Genomic DNA, 16,076 nt, shown 5'->3' on the forward strand with positions numbered 1-16,076 from the left:
GGGCGTGGTGCTGGTCACCCACCCCCTCGTGTGCCGTCCCGGCCTTCATAGGTGCTCGCTAACAGCACTTATCCCTAATGCAACATGTCAAGACTCTACGGGGATCTCTGTCTGTGTGGTACATGTGTGTGTGTGTGCGTCTGTCCCGTGACCTGCTCGCAGCGAGCCTTCCACGCTTCTGCACGTGGCATCAAGGTGCACCTAGCGTGGCACAGGCGTCGTGGTGACGTCGCCGCCACGGGGTGTGGTGAAGGGCGGTTGTCGTTGCGCGTCGATTTAGGGAGCGCTAACGCAGCCGTGGGTAGGGCTGGCGCAGCGTGGAACCCGGCCAACACCAGCGACGAATATCGTAAATGGTCCTGGGCCTCCCCTAGGTCGACACAGCCTCAAATGAGCAAGTAGGTGTGGTGTGCAAAACATCAGCACTGGGGAAACAAAGGCGGCCGGGCGTGGAATTGGCCCCCCACCTCCCTCCTCGCGTGCTGTTCCGGCCGTCATAGACGCTCGCTCACAGCACTGGCCCATCAGTCTGTTGACCAGGGGACTGAGGAGGAGCACTCAGAGACCAGGGTAGAGTGACACGAGCCGACGAAATGAGAAACGAAATCCGATGTCGTCCTGATTCGATTAAATGAAATAATTCATTGATCTTGTGGTGAATGTAGCGGCCTCTGGCGGCCGGAACGGAGAACGTGAGTCGGATACATTCGTAAACAAAGTCCACATGCAGTCCACATGCATGCGCCAGCAGTATGAATTCCACATTCATATGACAGGGGTGGGCATAACAACGTCTAGCTTTCTCAACATAATCGATGCATGGTTCCACCACGAATACATACACACACCCTACATACACACACCCTACACACACACCCAACATACACACACCCGATCCCCTTGGCAGACCTATATAGTTTTGGGGCAAGCGTTGTTTGCGAGCACCTATTCATGTAAGTAAAGCGAATGGGAAGGGGAGGTGTAAACAGAACAACGCCTAGCCGCCTTTGTCTCCCTTGTGCTGAGTTTCAGACACACTGCACTCGGTACTCATTTAAGATCGAGGACATTCACAACTGACTTCTAAGTAGCCGAGTTCGTAGCGCAGTGCGCTGACCACTTATGCCACATTCAAGGCTGAGTCGATCTAGGAGAGGCTCGTGCACCAATCGACGGTGTAGGGTAGTACAGCACACGTGGGACACACCACCCTACAAAGACAAAGACCCCCCCCCCCGTATAGTCGTCACAGACTGTTGGGGCAAGTGTTGTTAGCTAGACAACTATTAAGGTGGTGAGGGACCAGCACCACGCCTGGCCGCCTTTGTCTCCTTCGAGATGATGTTTACACACCGGACCAACAACTTTATTTATTTATTTAAGACCCAGGTCCGTGTCCACGGGTGTTAATGAGACACTCTGCACTTGTGTGTGTGTGTGTGCCTCTGAGCGGGACTCGGGGGGCCGGGTTCGTGGTGCGGCTCGCTCGCCACGACGCCTACACCGCTCCCCACACACGACACCACCGCTCCCCACACGCACAGGAATGCGCACGTGCGGCCTCATCCACACTAGGAAACGAGGTGCGTGCGCGTGCGTGCGCGTAATTATAATGGGTCACACGCACGTGTGAGCGTGTCGAGTTATTTTCCGCGAGTGATTTATGTAAGAGAGTGTATGTGCGTGTGTGGGGTCGTGTGTGAGCGCGTGTTAGTGGGGAGCGGTAGTGTGGTGGTTAGCGCGCTGCGCTTACGAACCCGGCGATCCGAGTTTGATATTTGAACCGGTCCTGAACCATCCCCGTAGGTCAACTCAGCCTTAAAATTGAGCATCTGGTGCGATTTGTAAACATCATGAACGCTGGGGAGACAAAGGCGGCGAGGCGTGGTGCTCACCACTCACGCGCCGTGCCGACCTTGATCGGTGCTAGCAAGCAGCACTTGCCCCGATATTCTGGTGAAGGTCACACGGGGGATCTTTGCGTGTGCTTTATCTTGTGGTATCGCGTGTGTGAGTGTTGGTGGGAGACAAAGACGGCTGGGCGTGGTGCTCCCCACACTACTCGTCCGGCGTGCTGTCATCAATAGGTGATCGCTAACATCACTTGTCACAGCAGCCTGTTACAGACTACACTGGGGATCTGTGTGTGTGTGTGAGGACGTGTGGTTAGGGCTGTGTGTGTGAGGACGTGTGGTTAGGGCTGTGTGTGTGAGGACGTGTGGTTAGGGCTGTGTGTCAGTGTGTGTGAGGACGTGTGGTTAGGGCTGTGTGTGTGAGGACGTGTGGTTAGGGCTGTGTGTGTGAGGACGTGTGGTTAGGGCTGTGTGTCAGTGTGTGTGAGGACGTGTGGTTAGGGCTGTGTGTGTGTGAGGACGTGTGGTTAGGGGTGTGTGTGTGTGTGAACGTGTGGTTAGGGGGGTGTGTTTGTGTGAACGTGTGGTTAGGGGGGTGTGTGTGTGTGTGTGAGGACGTGTGGTTATGGCTGTGTGTGTGTGAGGACGTGTGGTTAGGGGTGTGTGTGTACGTATGGTTAGGGGTGTGTGTGTGTGAGGACGTGTGGTTAGGGGTGTGTGTGTGTGAGGACGTGTGGTTAGGGGTGTGTGTGTGTGTGAGGACGTGTGGTTAGGGGTGTGTGTGTGTGTGACGACGTGTGGTTAGGGGTGTGTGTGTGTGAGGACGTGTGGTTAGGGGTGTGTGTGTGTGTGAGGACGTGTGGTTAGGGGTGTGTGTGTGTGTGGACGTGTGGGTAGGGGTGTGTGTGTGTGTGAGGACGTGTGGTTAGGGGTGTGTGTGTATGTGTGTGGACGTGTGGTTAGGGGTGTGTGTGTGTGAGGACGTGTGGTTAGGGGTGTGTGTGTGTGTGTGTGGTTAGGGGTGTGTGTGTGTGAGGACTTGTGGTTAGGGGTGTGTGTGTGTGTGTGTGGACGTGTGGTTAGGGCTGTGTGTGTGTGTGGACGTGTGGTTAGGGGTGTGTGTGTGTGGACGTGTGGTTAGGGGTGTGTGTGTGTGTGGACCTGTGGTTAGGGGTGTGTGTGTGTGTGAGGACGTGTGGTAAGGGGTGTGTGTGTGTGTGGACGTGTGGTTAGGGGTGTGTGTGTGTGTGGACGTGTGGTTAGGGCTGTGTGTGTGTGTGGACGTGTGGTTAGGGGTGTGTGTGAGAACGTGTGGTTAGGGGTGTGTGTGTGTGAGGACTTGTGGTTAGGAGTGTGTGTGTGTGTGGACGTGTGGTTAGGAGTGTGTGTGTGTGTGAGGACGTGTGGTTAGGAGTGTGTGTGTGTGTGTGTGGACGTGTGGTTAGGAGTGTGTGTGTGTGAGGACGTGTGGTTAGGGGTGTGTGTGAGAACGTGTGGTTAGGGGTGTGTGTGTGTGTGAGGACTTGTGGTTAGGGGTGTGTGTGTGAACAAGTGGTTAGGAGTGTGTGTGTGTGTGAACGTGTGGTTAGGGCTGTGTGTGTGTGTGGTAAGGGGGGTGTGTGTGTGTGTGGACGTGTGGTTAGGGGGGGGGTGTGTGTATGTGAGGACGTGTGGTTAGGGGTGTGTGTGTGTGAGGACGTGTGGTTAGGGATGTGTGTGTGTAAACGTGTAGTTAGTGGTGTGTGTGTGTGAGGACGTGTGGTTAGGGCTGTGTGTGTGTGTGTGTGAGGACGTGTGGTTAGGTGTGTGTGTGTGTTAACGTGTAGTTAGTGGTGTGTGTGTGAGGACGTGTGGTTAGGGTGTGTGTGAGGACGTGTGGTTAGGTGTGTGTGTGTGTGTTAACGTGTAGTTAGGGGTGTGTGTGTGTGAGGACGTGTGGTTAGGGTGTGTGTGAGGACGTGTGGTTAGGTGTGTGTGTGTGTGTTAACGTGTAGTTAGGGGTGTGTGTGTGTGAGGACGTGTGGTTAGGGTGTGTGTGAGGACGTGTGGTTAGGGGTGTGTGTGTGTGTGTGTGTTGGTTAGGGGTGTGTGTGTGAACGTGTGGTTAGGGCTGTGTGTGTGTGGACGTGTGGTTAGGGGTGTGTGTGTGTGTGAGGACGTGTGGTTAGGGCTGTGTGTGTGTGTGTGGTTAGGGCTGTGTGTGTGTGTTGGTTAGGGGTGTGTGTGTGTGTGTGTTGGTTAGGGGTGTGTGTGTGTGTGTGAGGACGTGTGGTTAGGGGTGTGTGTGTGGTTAGGTGTGTGTGTGTTGGTTAGGGGTGTGTGTGTGAGGACGTGTGGTTAGGGGTGTGTGTGTGGTTAGGTGTGTGTGTGTTGGTTAGGGGTGTGTGTGTGTGTGAGGACGTGTGGTTAGGGCTGTGTGTGTGTGTGGCCCTCTGACGTCCCACGCCTTCCTGATTAAAATAAAAATTGACCCAAGCGGGCAGGAATGTAGCACTCCTTACTCACTGACTCACGCATTCTTTACGTCAATCATACGCGTACACACACTACGTACACTCACTCCACAACTCACTCCCGTTCCACCTTGCCCGTGAAAACTCACGGTTCGGTCCCCACTCAAGTTTACCACCGCCGCTCCCCTCTTCTCACCCCCCCCCCATCTCCACCCCCCCCCCCTCACATCTGGCAGCCCAGAGGCATTTGTTTAACCGGCCCGACTTTGCTGATGAGACGCAGAAGGTCGAAACCGGTCCACGGGTTTGTTTACTGCGACAGATGTTGCTGATGATATCGGTCTGGCAAGGCCATCATACACAGGCGTCTGTCCGTCCACGTGAAACTAACACTCTTGACACATCCCGTCAGCCACGCGGTCTTCCTTCTGAGTGGGCATCATTTCAGCAGCGCTGGATCAACACAAGCAAAACTCTGCGTGGGTTTCAACATCAGCAGTCAGGGTCTCTTGAACCAATGATGGTGAACTGTAAGGTGTTTGTAGGCAAAGCCATATTTCAGTAGAATTAGCTGATAATGTTGGTGGCTGATGACGCTGGCGAACTAAATACAGCCGCTGTGGTGCTGTATGACGTAGTCGGCTACCGTGCTGCAGGGAGGCAGAAGCGGGTCTGCCCGTGGGTTTGTTGCGAGGCTCTCACGAGGCGTGGCGAAACGCAATCTTTAATTCCTCGCAGTCCGGCACACGACTCTCACACACACTCACACAAAGACCCCCCGTATAGCCTCGACAGACTGTTGGGGCAAGTGCTGTTAGCGAGCAGCACCTGCACAGTCCGGCACGGCAAACAAGGGGAGTGGGTAGCCAGCACCACGCCCGGTCGCCTTTGTCTCCCCATGGCTGATGTGTACACACCGTACCATCAGGTACTCATTTGAGGCGGAGTCAACGTAGATATATATCGACACAAAGACACCAGCCACATGTAGATACACAGATTTATATGCACAAACAGACACACACACAGGTAGACGAACACACATACACAGACAAATGCACAGACACGCCGAGACGTAGACGCAGGGACGCACACACGCCCGCACGCCCACTGGCGCACAACATACGCGCACCCTGAAACCCACAAAGGTCAAAGACAAAGATCAAAGATCCCCGGGTAGCCTTGTACGGACTGCTGGAGCAATGGGCTGTTATCAGGCGTCGCCTATTAAGGCCGGGACAGCGCGCGAGGGGAGCGGTCAGCGACATTCCCGGCCGCCTTTGTCTTCCCAGCGTTGATGCCGACACACCGCTCCTCGTACCACCACACCGCTCACCTAAGCTCGAGTCCACCTGGGCGAAAGTCTCACGGCGACGTTGAACCGAGAGGCGTGCCGGGGGTTCTTAGCACGGCCCCCACAGTTCGCGAAGAAGCTCCCAGCACGTGGAGCGAAACGTCGGACAAATCACATGGGTGGAGGGAGCGGGGGGGACGTGTCCATTTCTCTCTGAGCCGCGATCGTTAAAGTCCGACGGCAGGTGCGGTGTGTGTGTGTGTGCCATGGGTCTCCTCCTCGTGTTCACGAGCACGCCGACGACTTCCCGTGTTATGACAACAGCGCCCACAACCCCACGGGGGCAGCACACGGGAGGGGCGGCGGGGGGGGGGTACAGGGGGAGTTGTACATCGGGGAGAGACGCGGGGGAAACCAGACCCCGTGAATTGAGTTTATCGACCCTCGCTGGCCGCTTGGAAACCCAACTCCACCCCCCCACGTCTCTCTATCGCCGTGCAGCGTTTACTAAAGCGCGTGTGCCCAACACGACGTCGCCTCTGCTGTGTGTGAGTGATTATAATCACACACACTCACACTCAGGAGTGTGTAGTGATTATAATCACACTCAGGAGTGTGTAGTGATGATGTTGACTCGTCACACCGCGCTGCGCCGCCACCGCCGCACGGGATCCACCACTGGCTCTCGTAGAGACAGAGAGAGAGAGAGAGGACGACTCAGGGAGAGAGAGGACGACTCAGAGAGAGAGGACGACTCAGGGAGAGAGAGGACGACTCAGAGACAGAGGACGACTCATAGAGAGAGAGAGAGGGCGACTCAGGGAGAGAGAGGACGACTCCGAGACAGAGGACGACTCAGAGAGAGAGGGCGACTCAGAGAGAGAGGGGACGACTCAGAGGCTCCAGGAGGAGGAATCACAGACGAGCGGGAAGGCAGCAGCAGCCACGCGGTGACGAGCCGGCGCTACCGACGATTGCCCAAGCTCTGCGTTCCCCTCTGTGGGTTATTAAGTTTTTGTTATCGGCCAATCAATGAGTGTTTATGCATGTGGGAGGAAACCGGAGCACCCACACAGATTGTACGGATGGAGAGTCGTCCACACGTTGCTGCACCGCATTCTCCTCGCGAGCCGGGGCACGGCTCATCCTCGAGGCGCGCCCGCGGGAAGAGAGTTTCACAACAACATCCACAGTGCCGGGTTACAGGCAGCCACGTGCAGCGTAAAAACCACCACCACCACCACCTGGCTCAAAGTTGGTATGGTGGGGGTCGAGTTAGGGGGGCAGAGTTCTGTGGTGATCTATTGTTGGTCGGTGGTGGGTTTCGGGGTGGGGGGAGGGGCGAGGTGTGTGTGCACGTGGTTCGTGTTTGTGTCGTCACGGACTCTCGCTGAGACGCAGCGCTCCACATGAAACGCTCCAAGCTCAGAGGGCGCATTCCGTCCGCTGTTGTTGTTACCCTGACCTCTTGTTGTTCCTGGCCGGAGCGGTGGCGCAGCGGTTGGCGCACTGCGCTGCGAGCCAGCTCACGGACGAGTTCAATTCCCGGCCACGGGCTTCTTACATCGGTTCTAGACTCGACCCGCACACTGACCGACCAGCGTGGTGAAGTAGAGTCAAACAACGCTCCCCCCCGCCGCCTTCGTCACCCACTAACGGCTGACACGGCGTGGGGAGGTGAAGTCTTCTTCATCCAGTAGTGGATGGGCGAAGGGCTGTAGATTTATTATGCGTTTTACGCATCAACAACTTTGAAGTCGTGAGACGTGGCTCTAAGTCGGGCCACGTGTAGCAAGGAAGGGGGGGCGTCTGCAAAGGTGGAGAGTGGGGGGTGCAGGAGGTGGGGGGCCAGGGGGCTTTCTATTGAACTCACGTGGTTGTGCCAAGTTATGTTGTTGGCTGTTCGTAGGAGAGAGGGCAGTGGAATAAGCGTGGATGTGTGGGCGTGGTGCTGGCCACCCACCCCCTCGTGTGCCGTGCCGAACTTCATAGGTGCTCGCTAACAGCACTTGCCCCAACAGTCCGTTAAGGCTATACGAGGGATCTTTGTCTTTGTCTTGTATATACAGCGACAACGGAGGGCAAGAGGAGCGACGCTCAAAACAACGAGCGGAGCGCCGGGCGGGTAAAGCACAGCAAGTTGGCACAGTAGGGGGCACAGGTGGTGCATCGGCCAGTCATCTCAGTCATCTCAGTCAATCCATGGCACCTGGGTCTGTCCCGTGACCTCCTGCCAGCGGGAGTTCGACACTTCACGCGGCCATAAAGTGCACACAGCCTGGCACAAGCGCCGTGGTGACGTCACCGCCACTTCGTGGCGAATGGCGGTTGTTGTTGTTGTTGTGTACATCGTGGGGAGCGGTGGTGCAGTGGTTCGCGCGCTGCGCTAAGAACCCGGCGACCCGAGTTCGATTCCCGCTCATGGCTAACACCAGTGACGATTATCTGAACCGGTCCTGGGCCTCTAGAGGTTGACTCAGACTGTCATCCTACACGGCGGATCTTTACATTTGTTAACGTGTTGTGTGCTACTGTTTGCGTTACGTACCTGACTACCCGAGAGGGACTCCCAGCCGCCATGAATGATAATCGTGACGATTGATAATCTAAACCAGTTCATTGATCTCCCCTAGATCGACTCAGCATTTAATGAGTATGTAAAGAAAATCTACTAAAGTCTCTGGATCGCTATGTATTAGGCGTTGCGTCTCTGGGTTTCATTCTTAATGGAATCCGAGTAGTGGGTGTTTACAAATAGTCAGTGAGTTTGACTCACCCTGAGATTCACCAGCAGGGGAAACAACGACACCTCATCCCCAACCTCCCACCCCCTTCCTCCTCCGCAATCACCACCAATACCACCTCACCATTCTCCTGCAGCTCCTCCTCCATCACTACCACTACCTCCTCCTGCTCCTACTCCTCCCTCCTCACTCCATCCTCCTCCTCTTGCCCACTCATCCTCTCCCATGACCACACCTCTCTGCTCCTACTCCTCCCTCCTACCACATCCTCCTCCTCTTGCCACACTATCCTCTCCCATGACCACTACATCCTCGGATCCTACTCCTCCCGCTCACCCCATCCTCCTCCTCTTGCCCACTCATCCTCTCCCATGACCACTACCTCCTCCTGATCCTACTCCTCCCTCCTCACCCCATCTCCTCCTCTTGCCCACTCATCCTCTCCCATGACCACTACCTCCTCCTGAGATCCACCGACCCCGATCCATTCTGGGAACGCCCCGTCAAGAAATCGCGTTCCGCTCGTAACGACCTGCAGGTGCTGCGCCTTAGCGGTGCAGAGCATGGTCGGTGTGGGGGGGGGGGGGGGGGGGGTGAAGGGGAGAGGGGTGGGGAGAGGAAGGAGGGTGGGGTGGGGGGCACGGAATAAACAGCCCCCCCCACTCCACGTGTCAGTCAAGGACAGGTGGAGTGGGGGGCACGGAATAAACAGCCCCCCCCCCCACTCCACGTGTCAGTCAAGGACAGGTGGAGTGGGGGGCACGGAATAAACAGCCCACCCCATTCCACGTGTCCGTGGAGTGGGGGGCACGGAATAAACAGCCCCCCCCCCACTCCACGTGTCAGTCAAGGACAGGTGGAGTGGGGGGCACGGAATAAACAGCCCCCCCCCCCACTCCACGTGTCAGTCAAGGACAGGTGGAGTGGGGGGCACGGAATAAACAGCCCCCCCCCACTCCACGTGTCCGTCAAGGACACGTGGATCCTCGCCAGCGATCAGTCACGCGTCGCTCAAGGCCCAACACTGGGAGGGGAGAAGGGGGCGCGGTGACGTCCAGGGGGTGGAGCTGGCACGAGTGGCTGGCTGGTGAGGGATGGAGATGATGGTGAGTGGCTGGCTGGCTAGTTTGGTGAGGGATGGAGATGATGGCGAGTTTGGTGAGGGATGGAGATGATGGTGAATGGCTGGCTGGCTAGTTTGGTGAGGGGTAGAGATGATGGTGAGTGGCTGGCTGGCTAGTTTGGTGAGGGATGGAGATGATGGTGATTGGCTGACTAGTTTGGTGAGGGGTAGAGATGATGGTGATTGGCTGACTAGTTTGGTGAGGGATGGAGATGATGGTGATTGGCTGACTAGTTTGGTGAGTGATGGAGAGATGATGGTGATTGTCTGGTTGGATCTCCGGTTGTGGATGCACTGCTCCCTGCGTGCCTGGCATGAGCGCTACCTTAGCGCCTTAGAACGCCTCACAGAATCACTGCGTATGCACGATTGTTCTTACTCATCATGGTCTATTTAATGCAACGGAGCTGAGGTTGAACTCATAGACGTATCAATGCCGCTCAGTGATACATCGATGTCGCTCACCACTGATGTTAGCCGTGTTGCCGCTTGAACACGCGTGGTAGTATTGGGTTAGCTGAGTGAAGTCGTCTGCTTGTTCCACCAGAACACGCGTGTAATCCGACACGCGTGTTCTGCTGGAACACCTCGTCTCTTGGAGCAGTGGTTCTTCTTCTTAACCTGGGGGTGCACGCTGCATCCCCTGGGGTTGCGAGGCACGGCCAGACTTGTTTTTAGAAGGTAAATCATCGTAACAAAAAAATAAGTGACAACTTACTTTGTTTCATCAAACCCGATGTAGTTTTGAACATTCTACACTTTGCTTCGCAGTCCAGCCACTGCGTCTCGCGCGAGAGGGATGGCTCCACGGCGCCATCCTCTCCACGCTTCTTCCCCTTCTGGTTTTTGAAAACGTCGCCTCCTCTCCTGCAGCGGGAGCAGTTGTTGTTAAATTGTCGTGCCACCACACCCCGACCCCGGCTCACACAATACCCCCCCGCCCGGCCACATACCCACCACCCTACCCCCACATCCACCCCCACCCACCCACCTACCCACGCGGGCATCGTCAATATTCATGATCCATGCCTGGGGCCCCATCTCCGAGACCCTTTGTCCAGAACAACTCCCATCGCACTCTCTCCCAATTGGCCAGTAGCTCTCCCTCTCTCTGCTTTCTGCCAGAGAGTGTACGCGTCTCTCTCGTTCGCCCTCGCCTCCATCCCTCTCGCGCTCTCTCTTTTCTCTCTCGCTGTGCTTCGCCCTCTCTCTCTCTCTCTCTGTGCCTCCCTCCTCCTGCTCCTCCTCCTCCCCCATCATTGTCGAGTCCCGAGTGGAATGTTGAGAGATTTTTTTTTTTGGGGGGGGGGCAAAGGACGCGGAGCCGTGAGTCGCGTGAAGACGGTGAGGGAGCGCGCAAGTGCCGTCGAGGTGCGTGTGCACGTGTGTGTGTGCACGTGTGTGCACGTGTGTGTGTGTGCACGGTGTGTGTGCGCACGTGTGTGTGTGCACGTATCACGTGTGCGTGTGCACGGATCACGTATGCACGTGTGCGTGTGCACGTGTGCGTGTGCACGTGTGAGTGTGCACGTGTGTGTGCACGTATCACGTGTGTGTGCACGTATGTACGTGTCTGTGTATGTATGTCCACGAGCAGCACTTGCACCAGCTGACTGTATAGGCTGTACAGGGGATCTTTATGCTGTTTTGTACAAGTGTGTGCACGCGTGTGTGTGTGCACGCGTGGGTATATGCACACACACGCGTACCTGTGTGTGTGTGAACCGCGCTTTGAACACCCCAACCCGCGATAGATTCACGTGAACGGCGATCATCAGTGACAACCGTTCGCGGGCCGACCTTCCCCTATGTTGACTCAGCCTTAAACGCCGACGAGACACTGTCGAAACTGGTTCGGAGTTCTGTTCGCATTGAACCAACGGCGCTAACAAGATGCACTTGCACAAGGAAGGCCGCGTGGCTGATGGGATGTGTAAAGAAATACGTAATACTATTATTATTATGACGACGACGACGACGATGATGAGAAGGAGGCGTCGTGTCTGCGTGGTGGCTGTGTTCACCAGCAGTGGCTCGGCGCGATCTCGAGGCACTCGGATCTGTTGCCGTGGAGCTCCCGGGCGCTCCGCTCGCCGCCCGCACGGCGTGGTCGTTGCGCCGCGCCCTCTCTCCCCCTCCCCCACGTCTCCCCCCCCCCCACCTCTCGCCCTCCGTCTCCCACCCCCCCACGTCTCCCCCCCCCTCCCTCTCGCCCTCCGTCTCCCACTCCCCCGACCCCGGCCCCGTAAATCTCTCCCCACCCATAACCCATCTCCATGGGCACAGCTGTAGAAGGGATTCTGTAGGGCTTACAGAATCCCTTCGAATGCCATCAACATTGGCTGGATAAGTGTGGGGCTGGCTGAGTGTGGGAGCTGGCTATGTCTAGGTAGGTGTCTGTGTGTAGGTAGGTGGCTGTGTGTAGGTAGGTGGCTGTGTGTAGGTAGGTGGCTGTGTCTAGGTAGGTGTCTGTGTGTGGGTAGGTGGCTGTGTGTAGGTAGGTGGCTGTGTGTAGGTAAGTGGCTGTGTGTAAGTATTCTAAAGAGTCGCCCACCATGTGCCGGCAGCAGGGTCCAAATTTGCCAAATTCGAAAACAACACCGCAAATTGCTCCATTGGGATCACTTAGCAGCAGCAGCAGCGATCATATCCACGCTGCTGACAGCCTCACGCCCCAGGTCACGCTTGCGAGTGAGACTCCTACCCTTTTTCCTCGAGTTCAACAAAATCCCAACGTGAACACTCGACTGGGGTAGTAGGTGTCACGTGCCCAGCAGCCACGGCGAAGGTGCACGTTGGATGTGGTGTTACAGATGTGGAATAGATTTCCCATGGTCGTTGATCCCCGGATCGACTCGGCTGAAACGTGATCTCGGAAGCCGAGCAACCTTCAGCCTGCAAAGCGCTCGGATGGGTGGCCACCGTGCAACACAGGTGCTATAGGCTGCTGCGGGGCCTTGCAGCAGCAGCAGAAGACGGTGCAGCAAAAACAATTGTTGTACCGTGCCCTTCTATGGTCCCGCATCTCTCTCCCTGCACCCACGCCTTCACCGCCGTGGTGAAATGTCGTCAAACTACCACAACGTGTGGATGTTGAACTTCTGTCCCACCGCACGAAGCCAACCGTCTAATCGGAGGAGAGACATGGACGTGGGTAGGTCTCTAAGAAATTATATTGGCTCTGCACTAGTCTATGGGTCTCTATGCAAGTCTATGGATTTCTATGCAAGTCTTTGAGTCTCTATGAAATTATATTGGCTCTGCGCTAGTCTATGGGTCTCTATGCAAGTCTATGGATTTCTATGCAAGTCTTTGAGTCTCTATGAAATTATATTGGCTCTACGCTAGTCTATGGGTATCTATGCAAGTCTATGGGTCTCTATGCAAGTCTATGGGTCTCTATTCTGCAAGTCCACGGCGTGGGGTGGCCACTCATCCAGCAGGGGACTGACAAAGGTCTGTACAAATGTACAAAGACAAAGATCCCCCGTATAGCCTTAACGGACTGTTGGGGCAAGTACTGTGAGCGAGCACCTATCTGCACGGCACACGAGGGGGTTGTTGACCAGCGTCATATCCGGCCGCCCTTTGCCTCCCGAGTGTGGATGTTTACGCACCACCACGCAGAGTTCTCGTTCGAGGCGTGCACACATTGCAAGAGGGAGAGAGAGAGAGCTGTAGTCCCCAGCGAATATCGACAGTCGCGATGCCCAGAGCGGCATTCATGAGAAGCTGCCTTAGTTTGGCTCACTGAGCCCCAGGCCGCTCTCTCTCTCTCGCTCTCACCCAGGTGAGGAATGCGTGGAATGGAGCTCGGGGCGTGTCTCGCTGTCTCTCGAGCAACGTGAATCGAGCACGGGGGGGGGGGGGGGCGTCGGTAATCCGGGGGTCTTAGAGGGGGAGGGGAGAGGTGGCGAGATGTTAACTACTTTGCCTGGTATGCAGGAGGTCGTGGGTTCGATTCTGTTGTGTATTTGGAGTTTGCGTGTCTCTCTCCCTGTGGTCGCGTGGATTTTTCTCCGCGTCCTCCGGTTTTCCCCTCCATATTTAGAATCAACTTGCATGAAGAGTATTTGGTTGCGATAACTCTCCACGTGATAAGCCACTTCGATTGGCTGTGATTTGTGGCCAGTTCGCGTCTGAAAACGAGATGTGTCGCTAAGTGGGCCTTACCTGGCAACACAAACACTTGAGTTTGTAGTTTATATCTTCTGGTGAGTGTGGCAGCAGCGAGATGTGGTGCAGGAGGTCGATGCCAATGTCGAGGTCTACAGCTGCTGCTGCTGCTGGTCACGGCGAGAGGGCTTCAGCAGACAGAGAGAGTTGGTGTCGCGTCGCTGTTCCTCGACCTCCGTTGAGGGCGTGCAGGCCACAGTGGGTTCACTGTGCGGGCCCAGAGTGTGGGCCGCATGGCCACAGGCGCACGGCCACGACTCGTCATTGATGTATCTCTGTGGATCTCTGTGGATCTCTATGTATCTATATGAGTCTGTGGATCTCTATGTAGATCTATGAGTCTGTGGATCTCTATGTATCTCTATGAATCTGTGGATCTCTATGTATCTCTATGAGTCTGTGGATCTCTATGTATCTCGATGAGTCTGTGGATCTCTATGTATCTCGATGAGTCTGTGGATCTCTATGTATCTCGACGAGTCTGTGGATCTCTCTCGATGAGTCTGTGGATCTCTATGTATCTCGACGAGTCTGTGGATCTCTACGTATCTCTATGAGTCTGTGGATCTCTATGTATCTCGATGAGTCTGTGTATCTCTATGTATTTCTATGAGTCTGTGGATCTCTATGTATCTCTATGAGTCTGTGGATCGTTATGTATCTCGATGAGTCTGTGGATCTCTATGTATCTCGATGAGTCTGTGGATCTCTATGTATCTCGATGAGTCTGTGGATCTCTATGTATCTCGATGAGTCTGTGGATCTCTATGTATCTCTATGAGTATGTGGATCTCTATGTATCTCGATGAGTCTGTGGATCTCTATGTATCTCTATGAGTATGTGGATCTCTATGTATCTCGATGAGTCTGTGGATCTCTGTAGGGTTACTGTCAGGTTCATAGTTTGGGCTGCATGGCCACGATCGCACCACTGTGGCTCCGTCTTCAATATTCCATTCACGAGGGAGCTGTGCGCAGCTGCCTGCTGTTGACGATGTTTCTGATGCGGGTGATGGTGGTTCCAGCGGTGTCTTCGAAAGCCAGGAGGAGGTGCGGCGGTTAGCGCACTGTGCAAATCGATGAGTCTCTATGCAAGTCTATGGGTCTCTATGGTTTCTACTTGCAAAGTTCATGGTTGCCGATACAAGCATATGATTCGCTATATACGTCTACGAGCCCTTTGCAAATCTATAAGCTACATGGAAGTCTATGGTTCTCAATTAAAATATATGGGTCTTAATGTAAGCCAAGTTAAGTTTACTTGTTTAACCAGGTGTAAATCCAAGCGACAAGAGTGAGCCTTTGTATCTATGCAAAGCGTGACATAGTCTCCATGCCATTCTATTGGCTGTTTGCTCGTTTATGGGTCTCCCGGCAAGTCCGTGGGTCCAACAGCAAAGGTTTCTTCTCCAAATGAAGAGCAAAGTCCACATTCACAGTCGCGTCAGTGAGGTCATCGCTGCGAAAACACAAACCGCTCTTTTCAATGTCATCAGCAGCCATGGTCAATCCACTGCTGGATGTAGGCCTCCCCAAGCCGGTAATCGATTGCGATTGCGAAAACGGTTACCGGTTTTATTTGGTTGTAGGCTTAACAAATGCAAATTCTTTTGGCAAGGCTCTCTTCCTCCTCCCTCACAGCTTAAATAGACACTCCAAGCCTAAGACGTGTCATTTAGACTCTGTCTTATCGACAGACATGTTCTTCACCTGAGGACGGCTGCTTGCGTTGTGGCCGAAACGTCGTGAGAATTATTTTATTATGTTTTATTTTTATTATTTTATTACTTCCCTTCTACGTGACTTTACCGAAAGAACCAAGAAGATGAATCCCTGCAGTCACGAAAGCTTTAAATCGAAATTTAATCCTGGTGACTCGTAGCCACAATCATCGTAAGAAGTATACTGGATGTGATGTGCCGGATGCGTAAAGATTGTTACAGGTCGCTGACTCCGACACACTGCGGCTGAAATTGAGTTCTGCTCGTATACAAAGATGCGGTGTGAGTGTCTATGAGTTTGCATGTCCGTGTACGTGTCTAACGGGGAGCGGTGGGCGCAGTGGTTAGCGCACTGCGCCACGAACCCGGCGATCCGAGTTCGATTCCCGCTCACGACCAACATCCCCTAGATCGTCTCAGCTTCAACTGAGTAGCTGTTGCGGCGTGTACATACCAGCACTGGGGAGACAAATGCGGCCGGGCGTGATTCCGAGCCACACCACCCTGTCGTGCTCCTCCCTCAGCAGCGCTTGCCCCTGAGCCTGTGTGGGCTACTTGGGGGATCTTTGTCTTTGCGCGTGCGTGAGTGTTGGAGTGCGTGCGTGACAGTGTTCCCGAGCGCTGTGAAAATAGCACGTGGACAATCTCACGCGCCCCGTCAAGATACGGGACAAAGAGCGAGTGCGTGAGTGAGTGCGTGCGTGCGTGAGTG

General features: G+C 54.9%; 1 protein-coding gene across 10 annotated transcripts in view; it reads left to right on the forward strand.

Moving 5' to 3' along the window:
• The window catches only part of PLEKHA7 (pleckstrin homology domain containing A7), an 86,549-nt gene that overhangs the window by 14,261 nt on the left and 56,212 nt on the right, over positions 1-16,076 (forward strand). Inside the window, exon 1 of one of the 10 annotated variants that reach the window (XM_061566719.1) lies at positions 1,459-1,583. The exons of 7 other annotated variants lie outside the window; for them this stretch is intronic. The gene's annotated coding sequence lies outside the window, so the exon portion shown is untranslated. Of the gene's footprint in view, positions 1-1,458; positions 1,584-10,581; positions 10,839-16,076 lie in introns of those variants that run through there. 2 more of the 10 variants (XM_061566717.1, XM_061566718.1) reach the window with 2 other exon arrangements.

Source organism: Lethenteron reissneri, chromosome 37 (assembly GCF_015708825.2).
Source record: "Lethenteron reissneri isolate LAM-NWPU_2019-01 chromosome 37, ASM1570882v1, whole genome shotgun sequence".
In the NCBI taxonomy this organism is placed as follows: domain Eukaryota; kingdom Metazoa; phylum Chordata; class Hyperoartia; order Petromyzontiformes; family Petromyzontidae; genus Lethenteron; species Lethenteron reissneri.